Source organism: Sorex fumeus, unplaced genomic scaffold (genome assembly GCF_029834395.1).
Source record: "Sorex fumeus unplaced genomic scaffold, SorFum_2.1 ptg000073l, whole genome shotgun sequence".
In the NCBI taxonomy this organism is placed as follows: domain Eukaryota; kingdom Metazoa; phylum Chordata; class Mammalia; order Eulipotyphla; family Soricidae; genus Sorex; species Sorex fumeus.
This window is the reverse complement of record NW_026606130.1, coordinates 19,837,057-19,856,686: the sequence shown is the minus strand read 5'-3', so window position 1 is coordinate 19,856,686 and position 19,630 is coordinate 19,837,057. Positions and strand designations below refer to the sequence as shown.

General features: G+C 39.2%; 1 protein-coding gene across 1 annotated transcript in view; it reads right to left on the bottom strand.

Moving 5' to 3' along the window:
- The window catches only part of HUWE1 (HECT, UBA and WWE domain containing E3 ubiquitin protein ligase 1), a 154,223-nt gene extending 135,085 nt beyond the window's left edge, over positions 1-19,138 (bottom strand). Inside the window, exon 1 of the mRNA XM_056130150.1 lies at positions 19,059-19,138. The gene's annotated coding sequence lies outside the window, so the exon portion shown is untranslated. The remainder of the gene's footprint in view (positions 1-19,058) is intronic.
- Positions 19,139-19,630: the final 492 nt, after the last annotated feature.

The window sequence follows — 19,630 nt, the reverse complement described above, 5'->3', positions numbered from 1 at the left end:
GCCCTACCTGCTATGCTATCGCTCCAGCCTTCTCCATAAATAAAAGTTGTAAAGAAAGATAATTGATAACTCTTACCTTGAAAGAAAGGACTCAAGGTCTGGGAATATGGCTCAGTGATGAAGTTCATGCCCTACATGTATGAGACCTGGATTTAATTCACAGCACTATAAAACAAACAAACCCCCTAAAAACTAAACTGATCACGATAGAATTATTATTCAGCCACACAAAAATAAATCTTGCCATATGGAAGGCAACATCACAGGTAAGAAAAAGAAAAATGTATGATCTAATTTACAAAACAAACCCTAGGCCTATCTTAAAAATACGGAAAACATGGAGGTAGGATTGGAGACGTAGTCAAAATGGGTGAAAGAGGTCAAACGTCATGATGATAACACACAACATGGTAACTATACCTAATACTGCACATTTTTGGTTTTCTGACCATACCTGGCAATGCTCAGAAGTTACTCCTGGATCTGCACTCTGGGGGTCATGCAGGGCAAATGCCTTACCCACTGCACTATTGTTCCAAGCCCCTGTGCTACATACTTATTTCAAAGCTGCCACACCTGGTGGTGTCCAGGGGTTATTCCCCATGGTATTCAGGGACCATGCTGTGCTGTGATCAAACCACAAGCAAAGCATGCACTCAGCCCTTTGAAACATCTTCCTGGTTCTAAAAGATTTTCAACATTCTCATCAAAAATCCATGCATGGTGATGGGTGGTACTCATTTTGAAAATCACTTTTTGGTTTTGTCTTGACTTTTGGGTCACACCCAGCAGTGCTCAAGAATCACTCATGGTGGGCTGAGCCCTGATGGTCATTTTGAAGACTTCAAGATGAAGTAGTAACTTCTTGGCTGCACACCCATATCTGAGAAGCAATCTGTTAGATATTATTAATTATGCTTTGGTCAGTTTTTAGTGAAGCAAGTTAGTTTTTAATTGAATGCAACTTAGAACTGAGGGGGGAAAAAGTGGAAGTATGAAAAACATGGGCTTCTCCAGAGTGGAAAAAGCAAAGATGTATAGAGATAAGCAAGCAAGATATGTGTTCAAGAGAGTATCTGGGCTTGAAGAACAAGCCTATGCTTTGGTCATTTGTGACTCACTCGTGAATATAACTAGAAAGAAAGGAAACATTCGCTTTTCTGCCTCAGGCTGCCAGGCTCTGCATTGGGTCCTTGCACCTCTGGAGCCATGGCCGTGCTGGGGAGCCGCTCGTGGGGGGCAACTCGTGGCCTCAGTGGGGTGTGGGGGACGAGCCGGGAGCGGCCCCCTTCCTATAGGGTTGCGGATGCCCCGTCGCCGCAGGCTTGTGCCTGGCTTTCCAGAAGGCTCCGGGGCGGCTGCCATCTTACTGCCCAGGGGGAGAAGGGCGAAAGGGAACGACACCCCTTCCCTCCCGGGGAGGCATGGTACCATGGAAGAAAAAAAAAAAGAAAGACAGGAGAGCATAAATAACAATCACATTGGTCATTACTGAAGCTGGGTAACGGAGGTTGTTATTCTATTTGTATGTTTGAAGATCTCATGAATTAAAAGTATTTTCAATCAGTTTATCCTGCCAGATTCTTCCATTCTACCATCTGTATTGCATACAGTCAACCCCCCTCAACTAAAAATTTTATCTAAATCATAAGTGCATAGTCCTTAACAAACCTAGTATCTAGTAACTCTAGAAACTGGATGGTTACCTGTCTTACCAGAATCATGATGTTACCTAATATTACTACTCACTCACCAAATGCTTTAATCAACCCTAGCTTTTTTTTCTTTTTGGGTCACACCCAGAGATGCACAGGGGTTACTCCTGGCTCTGCACTCAGAAGTTACTCCTGGCGGTGCTCAGGGGACCATATGGGATGCTGGGAATTGAACCCGAGTTGGCCGCATGCAAGACAAACGCCCTACCCGCTGTGCTATCTCTCCAGTCTCCAATCAACCCTAGCTTTTTAAGAGCTTCTGTTATATTGAAGTGATGGAGGATCTTCTGCACTTTGGTGGCAGTGAAGGTGCAATAATTTTGTACAGCAGAATCATAAAACCTTTAATATTATTGCAACTATATTATCTTTCTATAATAAAAGAACCATCAAAAGTCCCCAGGGGCTGGAGCGATAGCACAGCGGGTAGGGCGTTTGCCTTACACACAGCCAATATGGCCAACCCAGGTTCGATTCCCAGCATCCCATATGGTCCCCCAAGCACTGCCAGGAGTAATTCCTGAGTGCATGAGCCAGGAGTAACCCCTGAGCAATGCCGGGTGTGACCCAAAAAGCAAAAAAAAAAAAAAGTCCCCAATACAAATATTTTTCAGGTGTGAATTCAGATGTGAGATACGAAGAAGCATTACTACTTAAAAATTTGGTCTCTTTCTTAAGGGCTTAATTAAAATAGTACCTCCTAGGTCCGAACCAATAGTACAGTGGGTAGAGCTCTTGCCTTGCACACAGCTGATCTGTGTTTGATCACCAGCAACCCATATTCTCTCATGAGTCAGCCAGGAATGAACCCTGAGTGCAGAATCAGGATTAAGCTCTGACCACTGCTTGATGTGGCCCCAAAACCAAAAAATAAATATAACCACCCATAAAAATAGTATGAGACCAATATCTAAAGCCAGAGAAAACAGGGGCCAGAAAGACTAGTCAAGTTACCACAAGAGTGGGGAGGGGGCAAAGGTAGCTAAAATAGAGAAGGGTTCAGTATGGCAATAATAGTTGGAAATGATCACCCTGGACAAGAGCTGAGTGTTGAAAGTAGGTAAAGGGACACACATGGTAACCATCCAGTATCTGTATTGCAAACCATAATGCTTAAAAGGAGAGGGAGGGAGGGAAAGAAGAAGATTGAGGATGGAAGGGAGGGAGGGAGGAAGAGAGGCAGGCCTGTCATAGAGGCAGGCTAGGCGTGGGGTAAGGGGAGTTGGTAGGTGATGGGAGGGAAACTGTGGACTTTGGTGGTGGGAAATGTGCACTGATAGAAGGATAGGTGCTGAAACATTGTATGACTGAAACGCAATCATGAAGAGTTTTGTAATACTGGTGGTGATTCGATTAAAAAATAATTAAAAAAAAAAGCCAGTAACACCCCCTATATGAACTCTTCCCAGTATCTCTTCTCCCAGAGTAAAATTGACCACTTCCTCCTGTCCCCAACATGTCTCACAAATGCTCACAACCAGCACATTTCTTTGTTGATATGTTCCCCATTAGAATTATGCATGAGTAAAGAATATTACATTTATCTTTAAATTCATGTGACTAAGTCAATTAATGAGACTTAAATTCTCGGTAAAAAAAAGGGTTTTTTTTTTTTTTGCCACAACAGTGGCACTCAGGATCACTCCTGGCAGAGCTAGGGGGCCATATGTGGTGATGAGAATTGAACTTGATCGGCCACATGTAAGGCAAGTGCCTTACCAGTAGTCTCTCTGGCCCTTTTGGCAAAAATTTATCTTAGAGAAGAAAATCAATATATATGAATCATTCAGCGCACACTTTTCCATTCAATAAAGTTATAAACAAACTATATCTTGAGCATTATGAGAGGTACTATGAGGTAGCCATGTGCAAAAAATTCAGAGAGGGCCAGAGAGACACTACAAAGATTAAGGTGCTTTGCCTAGTATGGAGTTGAAGCTGCAACCCTCATTTGGACCTCAGCATCACATACGGTGCCCCAGAATTGTCAGGTGGCCCCTGAGCCAAGCCAAAACAAACAAAAAGTATAAAAATTTTTCAGAGCAAAGGAAAATTAGAATATTAAAATTGAAATAATTGTTAAAATAACCATCAGTAACCAAAAGGTAAAGGTAAAGGCAAAGGCCCTCCCATTGATCGTCGATTTGCTCAAGCGGGCCCAGTAACGTCTCCATTGGAGACTTTGTTGTTACTGTGTCTGGCATATCGAATACTCCCGGTAGCTTGCCGGGCTCTCTGAGAGGGGCGGAGGAATCGAACTCGGGTCGGCCATGTTGGCCGCTTGTAAGGCGAACGCCCGACCCGCTGTGCTATCGCTCCAGTAACCAAAACACAATTATAATTTTCTAATGTCAAAGTAATAGGCACAGTTACAAGATTGAAACAGTATAAATACTTATAATACAAAACATTATTTTTCTAAATAGTGGCTGCCCCCAGTGGTGCTTAGGGGCCATCAGTGCTACACACAGAGATGCTGGGAGGAAAGGACAACCAGCACCAGGGATAGAACATGGCTTGCACATATTAAGCATGTATTCTTACCACTTGAGCTATCACCTAGCCCAAGTCCTATTGACATTTTTTTAAATTAGTTTTTAGAGTAAGATTGCATAAAGCAGGTAACATATTTTTTAAAAAGTCAAATAATTATCTTAGCGTTCACCTTTGGGTATGGTGCTTCAATCTAGAAACTATATACTAGAGAGTATGAAAACAAACAACAACTTCTATATCTTCCATGACAAATGAAGAAAATCTTTTTATTTCTTCTAGCCATACATTGAACGATCACCATAAAAATTGTGGGGGCAGAGACACAACATCAGGTTAGGGCACTGCCTTGCGCGTGACTGACCTGGGTTTGATTGCCAACCCCCATATGGTCCCCAAGCACCACTAGAGTGACCTCTGAGAAGAGAGCCAGGAATATGCCCACACCCCACCAAATTCTGACATTCTATGGAAAAGCTGCATGTGTTTATGTATGTTTCCATGTATCATTGATAGAACTCAGACTATGATCTGAAGAACACTTAGAAATTATCACCCCACAGAAATAGCTTCAAGACAATGCTTAGCCTTAAAATATTTTCATTTATGAAATGTTGTATACTCTCTGCACTCCCACTAGTGGCTACTACCAACTGCAATAAGGTACAAGAAAGCAAAGAAACAAAATTCCAGCCCTTTCGTGTTCTTCAGCTCCAATTCTATTCGTCTAGATTTACAAAGATATATACACACAACAAGTCTACAGTATAAAATTTTGTTGTTGGTATTTGGGCCAATTTGTCTTAATTAAACCACATTCAAGTATGAACCATGTGCCATCAACCTTTTAAATCTCACAAAAGATACATCTCTATATGGGAAGAAAAAGATCCCTTAGAAATGGATTTGCTACTCTACATGTTTATTATTAAGATTAGTACTCATTTTTAAATTTAAAGATGGTGGGCTGAAGTAATAGCACAGCAGGTAGGGCGTTTGCCTTGCACGTGGCCGATCCAGGTTCGATTCCCGGCATCCCATGTGGTCCCCTGAGAACCACCAGGGATAATTCCTGAGTGCAGAGCCAGGAGTGACCCCTGTGCATCGTCGGGTGTGACCCAAAAAGCAAAAAAACCAAAAATTTAAAGATGGAAATTTTAAGGTAGAGTATAACCGCATAATGGAAAGTTGGGAGTCAGAGAAAATTGGGCTTATATTCCATTTACTAAGTTACTTGTATAAAATATATTGAGCTGTACCTCAGTTTAAAGCCTGTAGCACTGACCTCCATTGTTCATCGATTTTCTCAAGCGGGCACCCGTAACGTCTCCATTGTGAGACTTGTTGTTACCATTTTTGGCATATCGAATACATCACGAGTAGCTTGACAGGCTTTGCCATGCGGGCGGAATATCTTGGTAGCTTGCTAGGTTCTCCGAGAGGGGCGGAGGAATTGAACCCAGGTCAACCGCGTGCAAGGCAAATGCCCTATTTATATGATAGCACAGTGGGTAGGGTGTTTGTCTTGCACACGGCCAACCAGGCCAACCCAGGTTCGATTCCTCCATCCCTCTCGGAGAGCCCAGCAAGCTACCGAGAGTATCTCACCTGCACGGCAAGCTACCCTTAATGTATTTGATATGCCAAACACAGTAACAAGTGTCATAATGGAGATGTTACTGGGCCAACTCGAGAAAATCGATGAACAATGGGAGGAGAGTGACAGAAGTTTAAAGCCTAATGTTAAAAAAAGCCTAATGTAAAATGAGTATCAAGTCTATCACTTAGGATTGTAACAGGCAAAGTATTAAGCCATATTATTATTATCATATTTTTATTTCTTGTGGCTTCACATTAGTAAAGTAAAGGCCCTCCCGTTGATCATCGATTTGCTCGAGCGAGCCCAGTAACGTCTCCATTGGAGACTTTGTTGTTACTGTGTCTGGCATATCAAATACTCTCGGTAGTTTGCCGGGCTCTCCGAGAGGGGTGGAGGAATCGAACTCGGGTCGGCCATGTTGGCTGCGTGCAAGGCAAACGCCTTACCCGCTGTGCTATCAATAAGTAATAATGTTATGCTGGATATTAGATGCACAAACCCTAACCAAATACAAAAACGAGTTTTCTTTCTGCTATTCTATACACTATCTGCATGAAGAGAAAATATAGTATATGTTAACAAATAATAATCTAGGTAATATAATTAACTATATATCAACAAATAGTATACATAACAGTCTGAAAAGATTTCATCTTGATTACTGACATTAACCAAACTCAACTAGTTGAGTCTGGAAGCTCCAGGTCTTGTTTTCAAATTAATTACAATTCTTCAAAGTTAGTCTATTTAATAATATTCAGGTCATACAGGCTATTTTAGAATCAAGTGCTTTAAATACTAAATTATATTGAGCTGGTTCAAAAGAAAATGGGAAAAAACAGAGCAGAAGACTCTAGTTTGAAAAGAACAAGTTACTTGTAGCAACAATCTATGTGGCAACAAATTCCCTTTCAGTATAAAAATAAGTCCAATTACACAGTTATGAGGATCAAATTAGTTTACTGTAAGAAAATGTTTAAAATAAAGCCTTTATGAAAATAGATCACCTCCAACATACAAGTGACACTGGCTGAGTAAATTTAACAGGTAGCTTGGCACATAGTTACTTCTAAAGTCTTAATTTAAATAAACCAATCAGGTGTTCATCTATAATATGAAAAATATCTCCTGAAAATTTGAGATCAGTTGACCTTGTCACCTTAGGACAATCTGTTCCTCATAGGTAAAATAGGACCAGAATAACCAATATCCCTTAAAGCACTGTCCATTAATACTTTACCTTCAAGGCAAATGTTAGGTACTAAACATGAATAATCTAATTTATACTCAAAATCTAAATCAGAAAGTAAACAAGTTAGTTTTCTACATGCAAATAATTTCAACTTTAGGAACAAAATCTACACTTTCCTAAGTAATTCATTTTTCAGCTACTTTTCTTTGGGTGGTGCTCAGGGTTTATTCCTAGCTGCACTTAGGGATCAGCTCAGAGATCAGCCCTGCAGGGCTCAGGGGACTATATTGGGCGCCAGGGATCAAACCCAGTTGGCTGCATGCAAAGCAAATGTCCTACTTACTGTACTCTCCAGCCCCTTATGCTCCCCTTTAAAGAATCAAATATTCTTTCCAGAATGGAAAATATGAGCTATTACAAAACTGTTTTGATGAAAAAAGCACACAGCTACCTTCTATCATTAAACCAAAAGCTAAACTATGAAAGTATTAGCTAACACAGGAAAATAACCTAGTAACCTAGGCAAAGGTCTTCCAACAATAAAACAAAATCTAGAAAATATAAGGTAAAGGCCCTAAAGGTAAAGGTAAAGGCCCTCCCGTTGATCGTCGATTTGCTCGAGCGGGCCCAGTAACGTCTCCATTGGAGACTTTGTTGTTACTGTGTCTGGCATATCGAATACTCTCGGTAGCTTGCCGGGCTCTCCGAGAGGGGCGGTGGAATCGAACTCGGGTCGGCCATGTTGGCCGCGTGTAAGGCGAACGCCCTACCCACTGTGCTATCGCTCCAGCCCTACCACAAAGGCTGGAGCGATAGCACGAGAAGTGATCACTGTGTGCATAGCCAGGAGTAAGACCTGCACACTGCCGGGTATGGTACAAAAAAACCAAATATTACTACTCAGAATAAATCAAAGGGGTGCTATTTCTCTCTAAAAAGATCACCAATACCTAGTTTTGGCAAATATAGGTGGCAAAAAGGACACTAACATATAATGCTAGTGGAATGACAATTCTACACAGCCTTTCTAGAGGTATTCTGACAGTAATCTATGAAAAGTTTAAATGGGTACCACCTCTTAACACCCTTTGGTTCAGAAGAAACACATCTTCTAAAAATGATTAAATCAAAGTAGATTCACACTTTACGATGTAATAATAGCATTTAAAAAGAATGGAAGTGAGCCATAACTTGAGCAATTAAACATACACAATTAAGCATAAATAGATAAGCATAGTTTGTGCACATGCTGAAAGGCATAAGAGACCTGTCAACGAACTTCTGAAACGTGGTACAAAAAGGTGACTGCCATTAGGGAACCAAAATGTTTGCTTTGTTTAAAAGTTTTTATAGCAAATATGCTATTTTTATAATTTAAAATAGATGGAAGGAGGCTAGAGAAATAGTACAAGAGTTAAAGCACTTGCCCAGGATTCCACCAACTTGGCTCAAGTTCCTGGCACCTCAAGTTCCTGGCACCACAAGGTCCTCCAAACACTATAAAGGGCGACCTGAACAAAAACGTAGGAATAGCCCCTAGTACTGATGGGTTTGACCCTTTCCCCAAAACTAAATACCCTCTCCCCAGACATGAAGCATTTAATAAAAAAAATTAAAAAGCTGAAAGGGGAAAAGGTTGAATTTAAAAATGCAATTTTAATCTGAAAGTTATACTACCAGAAACTTCAATCCCACCCACTGGCGTATGGCATCTTTACATTTGCATGAAAACAAGAGCCAAATTGAGTTGTATCATGAAAGACTCCAAATGAACCTCCTGTTGAAAATAACCAAATGGGTAAAGACACTAAGCAAAGCCTTTACATTTCTTATTTATCTTTCTACTCCTTTTGTGTCCATTATTGGGAGCAACTTTCTTTATACAAAAATAGGACCACTTATTCTGAATTTCTAAGACTTCAGTTAGTACATTTGGGAATAGGAGACAAGTTCCATTTTAGGTTATGAGAAATAACATAGTGGAACTTGTACTGGAATAGGTAACCTGTATTTAGTCCCCAATTCCACCAGTAACCAGGGGCATGTTACCTTACAGATGCTGCACTGTAGCACTGTCCTCCCGTTGTTCATCGATTTGCTCGAGGGGGGCACCAGTAACGTCTCAATTTTTGAGATTTGCTGTTACTGTGTTTGGCATATCGAATACATCCCGGGTAGCTTGCCAGGCTCTGCTGTGCAGGCTAGATACTCTCAGTAGCTTGCCGGGCTCTCCGAGAGGGGTGGAGGAATCAAACCCGGCTCGGCCGGGCAGGCTGTGCGCAAGGCAAACGCCCTACTGCTGTGCTATCTCTCCACCCACCTTACAGATGCTATTTCCACCTAAATCTAGACCTATAGAGTTTGAGACAAATACCAAATTTTATCCAGCTCTTTAGTTAGACACAGAGAAGACTAACTGTTCCTTTGCCTATTTTTATTTTATTTTATTTTATTCTATATCCAGCATACTCAGGACTTAATCTTGGCAGTGCTCCAGGGAATACACTGGGTGGTGAAGTGCTAAATTGGTCACATGCAAGGTGAACACCTTACCTGTTGTACTATCTCCCAGACCCCAAAACTATTTTAAAGTACTCTCTCTCAGACCCCAAAACTATTTTTTAAAGCCACGGGTAATATTTTTGTCAGTGACTTTAATTCATCCATGAAGGCAATCTTCCTATATTTAAAAAAGCAAAAATATAAAAATTCTAAGTGTCTGGTGGAGGGACGTTAACACTGGTGTTGGAATGTTGTTTGCCTAAGACTTGTCTATGAATAACTGTACATCACAGTTCTTTTATTTAGCCACCTTGAAATTACAAAGTCATTCAAGATTGGTTTTCAGGTATACAATGTTTCAACACTGATCCCTTGAGCAGAATCACAGCTCTTTAATTAACATTTACTTTAAAAGAAAGTTTCTACACATTTTAAAAAGTTGTCATTAATGACATACTCATCTCTCCATAATTTGCTTCCTTGTAAAGCTGGTCTTATCAAGTTATACAGGGGCGGGGGCCACACACACACCAGTGCTCAGTGGCTACACTAGTCCTACCTCTGTGCTTGGGACTACATGTTGTGACCCCAGGGATTTGAACCAGTCATGGGCACTGTAGCCCCATAAAAGGTTAAGTACCTTACCTTGTAATATCTCTCTGGCCTAAAACCAATAAATAAATAAATAAATAAATGTAAAGGGCAGGGGTTGGCTAAACAATCTGCAAGGTACTCTACATTGGAGGAGTCAAACTAATCCTTGAAAATATGGCAGAAAATAGTTTTAAGGAGTGAACCATTAATAGCAATGGTATTTAGTCTATCAAGGTTTCTGCTCTTCTCTGAGTCTATCAGAGCTTACCCTAAGATGCTTTCATACTCCATTTCCTGAAGAAATTTCCTTAAGAATTCTAGAGCAACATGGGGTGCAACACTGAAGCTTCCCCTCTCCCCCCACCAAAGCACTGCTGGGGTTGCATTCAAAGCCTGGTGGGCAAAGAATAACTGCTGTACCCCTGGATCTCCTGAGCCCTCCCCCTCCGCTGTCCCCCCCAAATACATACTGAAAGATTTCAGGATAAATTGTTATTATCACTCATAAGCAAGGGAGTACACAACGGCAGTGAAACCAAATCCCTATATACTGACAACAGAATTGAGCTGGCAAAGGCAGGGGGACCCAAGAAGCAGTGGTAGAGGGATACTGGCACTTTAGTAAAGCATGTGGCACAGCTGTATCGTAAATATCAAACACTGAAGTCCCATTTTAAAGTATTCTTATTAAATGAACTTATAAGCGATAGCACAGCGGGTAGGGCGTTCGCCTTACAAGCGGCCAACATGGCCGACCCGAGTTCGATTCCTCCGCCCCTCTCGGAGAGCCCGGCAAGCTACCGAGAGTATCTCGCCCGCACGACAGAGCCTGGCAAGCTCCCCGTGACGTATTCGATATGCCAAACACAGTAACAACAAAGTCTCCAATGGAGACGTTACTGGGCCCGCTCGAGCAAATCGACGATCAACGGGAGGGCCTTATTATAAACTCTGAAGTAGTAGCCAAGTGAACACTACACAAGTAGTATTTAATATTACAAAAGCAGTAATAGATCATTGTGTGAACATCCTATAATTTTTAAATTTCTACTTACATAGTTAATTTATTCCATGATCACAGAATAAAAACTCAAGCAATTTACGTTAAATGGAAGGGTAGGCAATTATTAAAGTATTAAAGTGCCCGCCCCCAACCTTCATCTATATTACTTCCCCACCAAAAATGCTTGAGGCAAAATGTTTAAAATTATTCATTGGAGGGGGATTGAAGAGGCAGAACAGGGGTTAAGGCACTGTACTTCAAATAGTTGACTCTCAATTCCTTAGAACACAACCAGGAGTTAAGCCCTGAGCATGGTTGGGTGACCCAGGTTCAATGCCCAGCACCACATATGGTTCTCTGAGCACTGACAACAGTCACTTTGGAGCACACAGCTAAGGACTAGCCTCTAACCATCTGGTGAGTCCAAAAAATGACTCATTTGGGAAGGTGTGGTAGGAAATGGATTTTTGCAATTCTGTAATTTTCTGTAATTCTGTAAAAGTACATTTTACTGGACTCCAATAACCTTGTCAGTGCTGTTCCTGCATGCTATACCCAGCAGTGCTAGAAAAGATCCTGTGTCCTATGCATGCCAGATTGGCTAATCCTATCTGTTTATTTTAAAAATTAGAGACAAATGCAAATACTACAGAATAGGTTTAAGTTCTCATCAACTATTCTGCCTAACAGTTTGCCATGGTTATAAAATGCATCTATATATAAACATACATAGAAATTTATAGTCTTTGAAACTTGCCATGGTTATCTCTAAAATAACTGCAGTTATTTGAGTATTACTTTACTTCTGCCACAACTTACTATCAAAAGTTTTTTAATTTACATTTTTAGTTACTTTTTAAATTTTTTACATTTTTAGTTACTTTTTACATTTTTAGTTACTTTTTAAATTTATTTCTTTTGTAGGAAAAATCTGCTCCTATTTCTACTTACCCATAATTTTCTTAAGAATTGTTTTTTTTAAATATTCTAGTGCCAAGTACCAAACTCTGAGCTTCACATGAGACAAGTGCTGAGCCACCATATCCCTTACCTAAATGTCACTTATACACCATTCACTATACTTTAGATAGTAAGTAAAAATGTTAAAATAGGATATTTACCTCTTTTCTGAATGCTACTTAAGTATGTCAAAAGTGGTGTTACTAATGACTAATGCTCATTATGGGATACTAAAGTTACAGTATATTCTTCACTAAAAAATACAATGGGGGGGCTGTCAAGGTGGACAGAGATCAGGGCAACCTATGTAATAAAAAACCAACAAAGTGGGTAAGACCCTTCAAGGGTATGAATATTAACTCCTGAAGTGAGAAACTTCTCTCATGGAACATTCATTTATCACTGGACAGAGGCAACCCAAAATGATAAATGAACAAACTACATCCCTCCCCACCACTGAAGATCCCCAACACAGACCTGAAGGGTCTGGACAGGCTTTGCTAAACAGACATCATTTCACCACCGAGGCTACTCATCTTTGAGCTGTTGGAGAGGTTACGTGAAATAGCATGTTAAATAAATACTATCTATTGACCATTTACAGTGTACTAACACCTTACATTTTTCCTCTCATTTAACCCAGAAAACCCTATACATCAAGCATTTTCACCAGATGAGTACAACAAATAGTTAATTTGTCCAAAGTCATAGAACAGGTGTCTAGGGCCCAGAATCAGAACTGCCAGTTCCATGCTCTATTTAGCAAGACTTTTCTACCCAAACTCAAATAAAAAGATGGGGAAAAATAAAGTGCCAACTCTGAAGGGAAGGAAGTGGGGAGATTTCAGGTAAAGTGGAATGGGGATTGGGTACAAAGCTCAAATCTACCTATGTCAAAGAGGGAATTTCTTTTAATTTTCCTTTAATCTCTATGGCCAATTCCAAGTCTGGGGCAGAAATGTACAACAAAAGTGAGCCTGAAACATCTCAGACAGCAAGGAGGCTAATCAGATTATCACGGTCTTGTCAAGAAAAATCAGGAGCCAACTGTAAAGAGTTTCCCTCTAGCCAAAAGTAGAATTAAACTTCATTAAGAACTGAAACTTCAAGAAACTGAAATCCACCAAGTGTTTAGAGAAAGATTTTAGTTACATGCTTTCCATGTAGCCACAGGGGTGGGGTGGGGTGGGGTGGGATGGGGTGGGGTGGGGTGGGATGGAGGGATGCTGGGAGCATTGGAGGTTGGGAATGAGCACTGGTTGGAGGGATGGGTACTCAATCATTGTATAACTGAAACCCAAGCACAAAAATTTGTAAGTCTACAACTGTACCTCATGGTGTTTCACTAATGAAATTTTTTAAAAAAAGATTGTAGTTACATAGATAAATTAAAAAAAACTTTTAAGAATGTCAGGAAACAAACTGATCTTGAAAGAAGCATTAAAATGAGAAAAGTTAATCTAGTTAATTCCGTCCATCTTGTATAAACTATTATCACCTAATAAGGAAGTACTCTAGTTAACATATGAAAATGACAGGTTTAGACTATCACTATTCTGCAACCTTCAATGAATAGATCTATACATTGGGCAGTAATGGTTAACAGTTCCCCATTCCCCCTTCCCTAGCAAAATAATAATACAAAATAATGGCCCCCTCCTGTTGATCGTCGATTTGCTCGAGCGGGCCCAGTAACGTCTCCATTGGAAACTTTGTTGTTACTGTGTTTGGCATATCGAATACTCTCGGTAGCTTGCCGGGCTCTCCAAGAGGGGCGGAGGAATCGAACTCGGGTCGGCCATGTTGGCCGCTTGTAAGGCAAACGCCCTACCGCTGTGCTATTGCTCCAGCAAAATAATGAATGCAGTGAATAAACACACCACCAGCATTATTCTTGCCAAAGGGAGCGACCTTGAATTTATAGCCTCTGGATCCAAAGCTGCAGGAAACAGGAACATACTGACCACGACTGAGTTTGCAATCAGCCATGTTTAGTCTTTTGGAAATCCGACAGATCAAATGGCCTGAGGTTCTCAATAGTTATAGCTTTTTAAAAAGAGGAAAAAAGAAACTATATCTAGAAGACAAATCAAGTTTTAAAAAAACAAAGCAAGTACTGAAGAGATAGCATAGGGGGGTCAGGCGCTTGCCTTGCACTCAGCTGACTGGTTCAATTCCTGGCACTGCATTTGTTTCCCTAAGCACTGCCTGCCAGGAGAGATCCCTGAGCACAGAGCCAGGAAGGAGTAAGCCCTGAGAACAGCCATGTGTAGTCCAAAAAACCAAACAAAAAAACAAATGAGTGTTCAGGAAGGCCGTCTTAGATGATAAAACACAAGGGAATATAAATAACTGGCTACATATAAAGTCAGAATAGTAGATATTTTCTGAAAACAAAGGATGCAACAGTTAGTATTGGTAATGGGAGGACTTCTAAGATCTTTTTCCTGACTTTGGTAACTACAGAAGTATTTGCTTAAAATAAATAAATAAAATACACTTATTAACTACAAATGTGTTTTGAATAGTTTTCCCTATGCCTTTTCATAATAAATAAGAGGAAAATGAAATAATTTTTCACTTCATTATATTTTCATAATAAAATAATAAAAAATAATAAAAGGAAAATATTTTAATCACACGCAAGCTGTATGCATATCAGTATGATTCTAACTGTATGAAATGTGCAGGATAGGCAAATCTGTAGAGACAAAAGTACATCAGGGCTGCAAAGTATTAGGCTGATTGGGAAAGGAGAGTTATTACTAATACTACTGGCTACTAATGTCCTTTAGGGCTGACAAAAATGTTCTTAAATTGATGTTGTAACAGCTATACAAATACTAATAACCATTATAAACCGTAAATGGGTAATTGCCTGGATTCTGAATTACACATCTAAGTGAATTTTAAGACACCTCAGTTTACCCAGGAAATTTTTACTAAAGACCAAAATAATGAAGAGAATAAAATGAACACACTATGCCAAGAACGAATCGATTCCAGTATATTCCTGTTCAATACCAGCATCTCCTGGTAATTTGTTGGAAATGCAAATATCCCTTCCAAATCTATAGATTAAGAAACTCTTGGAGTGGAGAATATCAATCTGTGATTCAGCAAGCCCTATAAATGATATTTATGCTTACTAAAGTTTTAGAATAACTTTTCTAAACACTTTATATACATTACCTGAATAAACTTCCCCCAAGCCCTATCAAGTAGGTAAAACTATCAATATCATTTCCAATATTAAGAACTGCACACAAAAGATTAAATAATTATCTTATGAGATGACACAGCGCCAAAAATGGAGCCAGAAAATGGAAGCCAGGAGCTGGCTACAGAGCCCATGTTCTTAATCACAGTGACAGCGCTTTCCACCTATAATAATTCAATAACAGAAAGCAATAAAAAAAGACTTAGAAGGGCAGAAGCAAAAATCAAGAGTCTTTGCCTCACTGGACCAGAGAGGTAGAGAGGGTAGGGCACTTGCCTTGCATGCAGTCTACCTGGGTTCAGTCCCCAGTATCCCATTATGGTCCCCCAAGCCTGCCAGGAGTGATTTCTGAGTGCAGAGTCAGGAGTAAGCCCTGAGCACTGCTGGGTGTGGTCCAAAATACAAAACAAAATAAACGAGTTGATGCCTCACTATACAGGCAAATAAGAAATCAATTACAAACAATAATGGAATCACTAAAACATTCTTCCAAAACTGTTCCCAAACATAAGCAGAAACAAAATTCAATATATCCAAATATTTCCAGAGTAATCATATTTGACATATAGTTATAAGAATATAATACTTAATTTTAAAGCTCACACCTTGTAAAACTATAGCAATTAACGGAGAAAAAGAGAAAAAATGTGGAATGAGTAGACGGGGTCATCCTGATAGTGGGATAACAAACTTTGGTGGTAAGAGTGAGGCTATAGCCTCAAAATTTTGTAGAATTTAAAGTCAAAGGTAAATCAATAAAATTTAATTTTTAAAAAACTGGTGTATGTTAAAAGGGTTACATCATTAGGGTTACAAGTTTAAATCATTAGACTAAACAAACATTATAGAAAACTTGTACTTCCCTGCTACTGGTGGTCCCTTTTAGTTGCCACTTAAATATTGAAAAGGAAAAAACACTTTCAACACCTGAGATTATACAGAAAGAATCTTGGGGCTGAAGAATTTTCATTCACCTAGTCCAATCAGAAATCTAGACTGAACTTAGATATACAAAGCCAACTTCCACATAGTGATAAATTCCCAAGAAGCTAATTCCGATTGGAAAACAAATTCCAACTTTTCATAAAAAATCCTATGCTGAGAGCAATCACTGGGTCATTCTAATTTTTTTAAGTTACGTAATAAAAACTTTTGAAGGGAACTGAAGTTTGAAAACGCTCAGGTGTTGTTTAGACCTAGCAAAATCTACAGTTGTTTTTTTTTTTTCTCAACAGTCACTCCTTCACTACCTGAAAGCATATAACCAGAAGACCAAGCTGGTCAACAAGTACATCAAGTTTTAACAACCCAACTCCTATGACACATCAAATGAGAGGGCCTGCAAAGAATCTTCTGAGCTGAATTATCCTTGACATTAGCATATAAATATCTGATAAAGTCACTGAGAAAAAAAGCCAGAACAATACAGCAAATTACCAGAGTCCAAGTACTTACAGTGTGATCACTGTAGAGCAGTCTAACATAGCTAGTTACACATCATACAGCAGAGGCAGTAACATGAACTGTAAGGGGCAAGTATTTTCAAAGCAACTAGATTTGGCATTTTAACAATTAAATTTAAAAACCTTATTAAAAATATACAATATAAGGGGAAAACACAGCATTTCCACTGTAAACTTGTTAAAAACTGGAGATGATAAAGGTACCGAAATGCCTACCCTGTCCCCAAAATCCATTTATCCTAGTTTCACAAAGTCAGGATAAGATTAGTTTACCTTTAAGTGACTTTGTTCAAACTTCCTAATTACAGAAAACTGGGGTACAGAGATAATTACTAGGTCCAGTATGCTTAATGTTTCTTTTTGTCGAACTAGTGGAATAAACTGCAATTTTGAAGAATCACTTTAATACACATTCAATATTCAATTAGTTATCTGATTCCTTCATTAATGTACAAAGAACTGAAAAGACTGAACTCGTGATCTACAGCACGAATAATTCAGTCATTATTTCATCTAGTACCTCAAAAATTTCATTCACAACCTCTACCCACTTTGCACCTTCAACTTGAAATAACTCTCATTTAAAGGTAGGCAAAACTGGCCTTGCTGTAACCCCCTTAAGTCAAGCTTCCATTCTTAGATTTTGATCACGGAAGGGACATATGTAGATCCCAGGATGGCCAATGCTGCACCAAGGAAATAAATGAACAGTTTAAAAATCTTTAACCTGGGGGGAATCATTTCCAGAAGAAATAAAGTGAAAAACAACAATAGGAAAACTCTGGTTCTGTATAATAGCTGAAAATCAGTGGAAATTCTCAAAAAGTGCTTACTATCCCCATTTTAAAAAACTGTTTACTAAGTTTAACAGCTTAGACATCATGGGTCAAAAAAGCTGAGAAATAATCATCTGATAAAAAAATTAAACATAACATTATATGTTAGTATAAAAATAATGAAGCGCCTAAGGAAATTAAAACCAAGATGAAATGACCCAAAGACACAATCAGGTCATTATCTAGGAAACATTAGCTTCTTCCAGAAGAGGCCTGCTTTTCATGTGAAACCTATGTAAGGTTGGCCAAAACATGGAAGTCAAATATTAATTAAATCAAATTGTCACAGAAAGAAAAAAAACTGGGACTAGTTATTTGGGTTAAGTGCCTAGGCTAGCAACATCAACTCAAATTGGAATACAGCAGATTACTGCCATTGTTCTATTATAATGGGGTCTCAAAGGTCTTTAATTTAGTCAGAATGGATTAGGTAACTCTACAGTGATCTAATCACCAAATGGGGAAACTCTAGAATAATTTATTCAACAATCAAAAAGGAAAAAATAAAATGGAGGTTACCTGCCAAATTAAAATAGATTTAAAAGGCTTATCAAACCTCCTTTGTGATTAAGTGGATTTTCTTTGGATCCTGATTCAAATAAGACATAAAAATTTAAACATTAGTTTCATATTTGACATTTAAAAATCACTATTTCTTCAGTTGAGATAATAGGTTTGGGGGGGGGGTTGTTGGCTACACCCAGAGGTACTGAGGGATGAGGGACCAAAACAGTGCTAGGTTGGATTAAACCTGGGGTCCCATACACAAAACGTGCTCCAATCCTCTGAGCTATCTCCCTTATCATGTTGGTTTTGATTAAGAAACTCTTATCTTTTGGAGATAAATTATTTTACAAATCAAAATGTGATAGCAAGGTTTTATTTTAAAATAATACAGGGAGGGAAGATTAGCAGGCGGAAACAAATCAGTAACCGCCAAGTCAGTAACTGTTAAAAGCTGGTGACAAATAAATGGAAGTGTCCAATTTTGCATGCTGAAAGTTTTTTCATTACTTTAAGAAAAGGATTCGTTAGATGTAGGATCTTGCAATTTTTAAAAAATGCTTTAGGTGATTTAAAAACTACATATAGGGGTCGAAGCGATAGCACAGCAGGTAGGGCATTTGCTTGCACGCAGCCAACCTAGGTTTGATCCCAGGCATCCCATATGGTCCCCTGAGCACTGCCAGGAGTAATTCCTAAGTGAATCCCGGAATAACCCCTGAGCATTGCAGGGTGTGACCCAAAAAGGGGTGAAAAAGGTAATAAAAACTACATACAGAGAGCATTCAGGTTAACTCAATAATGAGTTCCACTTAAACACAGAAAGTAGGCAGTGCTACAGTGCTACATTAGACCCAGACAATGGAAGACACCAAAGTAGCTTAATTATAGAATGGCAATAGACACCCCACACACAGCATCTCCATTTCAGGAAATAAAATACAAATACTATCTACAAAGATCTACAAAAACTAACCTAAAATCACAGCCAATCATACTCATCCTGGTGGAAAATTCCAAAAGCTTCCTGAACCTTCCTCAAGGTCTGCTGGTTTCACTGGAGCAGTAACTCACTTTGCTCAGGCTATTGGACGACCTATCAAAAAAGGTGGGGCACAGGGAAGAGATACACATTAATTAGGGTGTGGGGGAATTAGCCATTATATCAATGTTCAAACATAATCACAGTTTTTATTTCTTAAGCAACAGCTCTCACTTAACAATTTGCTTTAAACAGAAACAAGAATTCAGAACAGCTAAGTCTGTTCTGTTTAAACACCACCCCTAAAAATGCATGTCAGTTCACAACCCAAATGAAATAAAAGGGATAGTGATTTTCTATTTATACACAATCTCAAAACCTTAGTATACTGACACTAAATTAATGGTAAAGTGTTCTGTGGGGAAAAAACACACACAAAAATTGTTTTTCACCTTCATATATGTTTTTTTTTGGCCATAGTTGGAGACAAAACGATAAACACCTTGGCAATTCAGGTTGACCTCTGCCACTGAATCTTAGACAAAGTTTTTAACTGGTATTTTCAC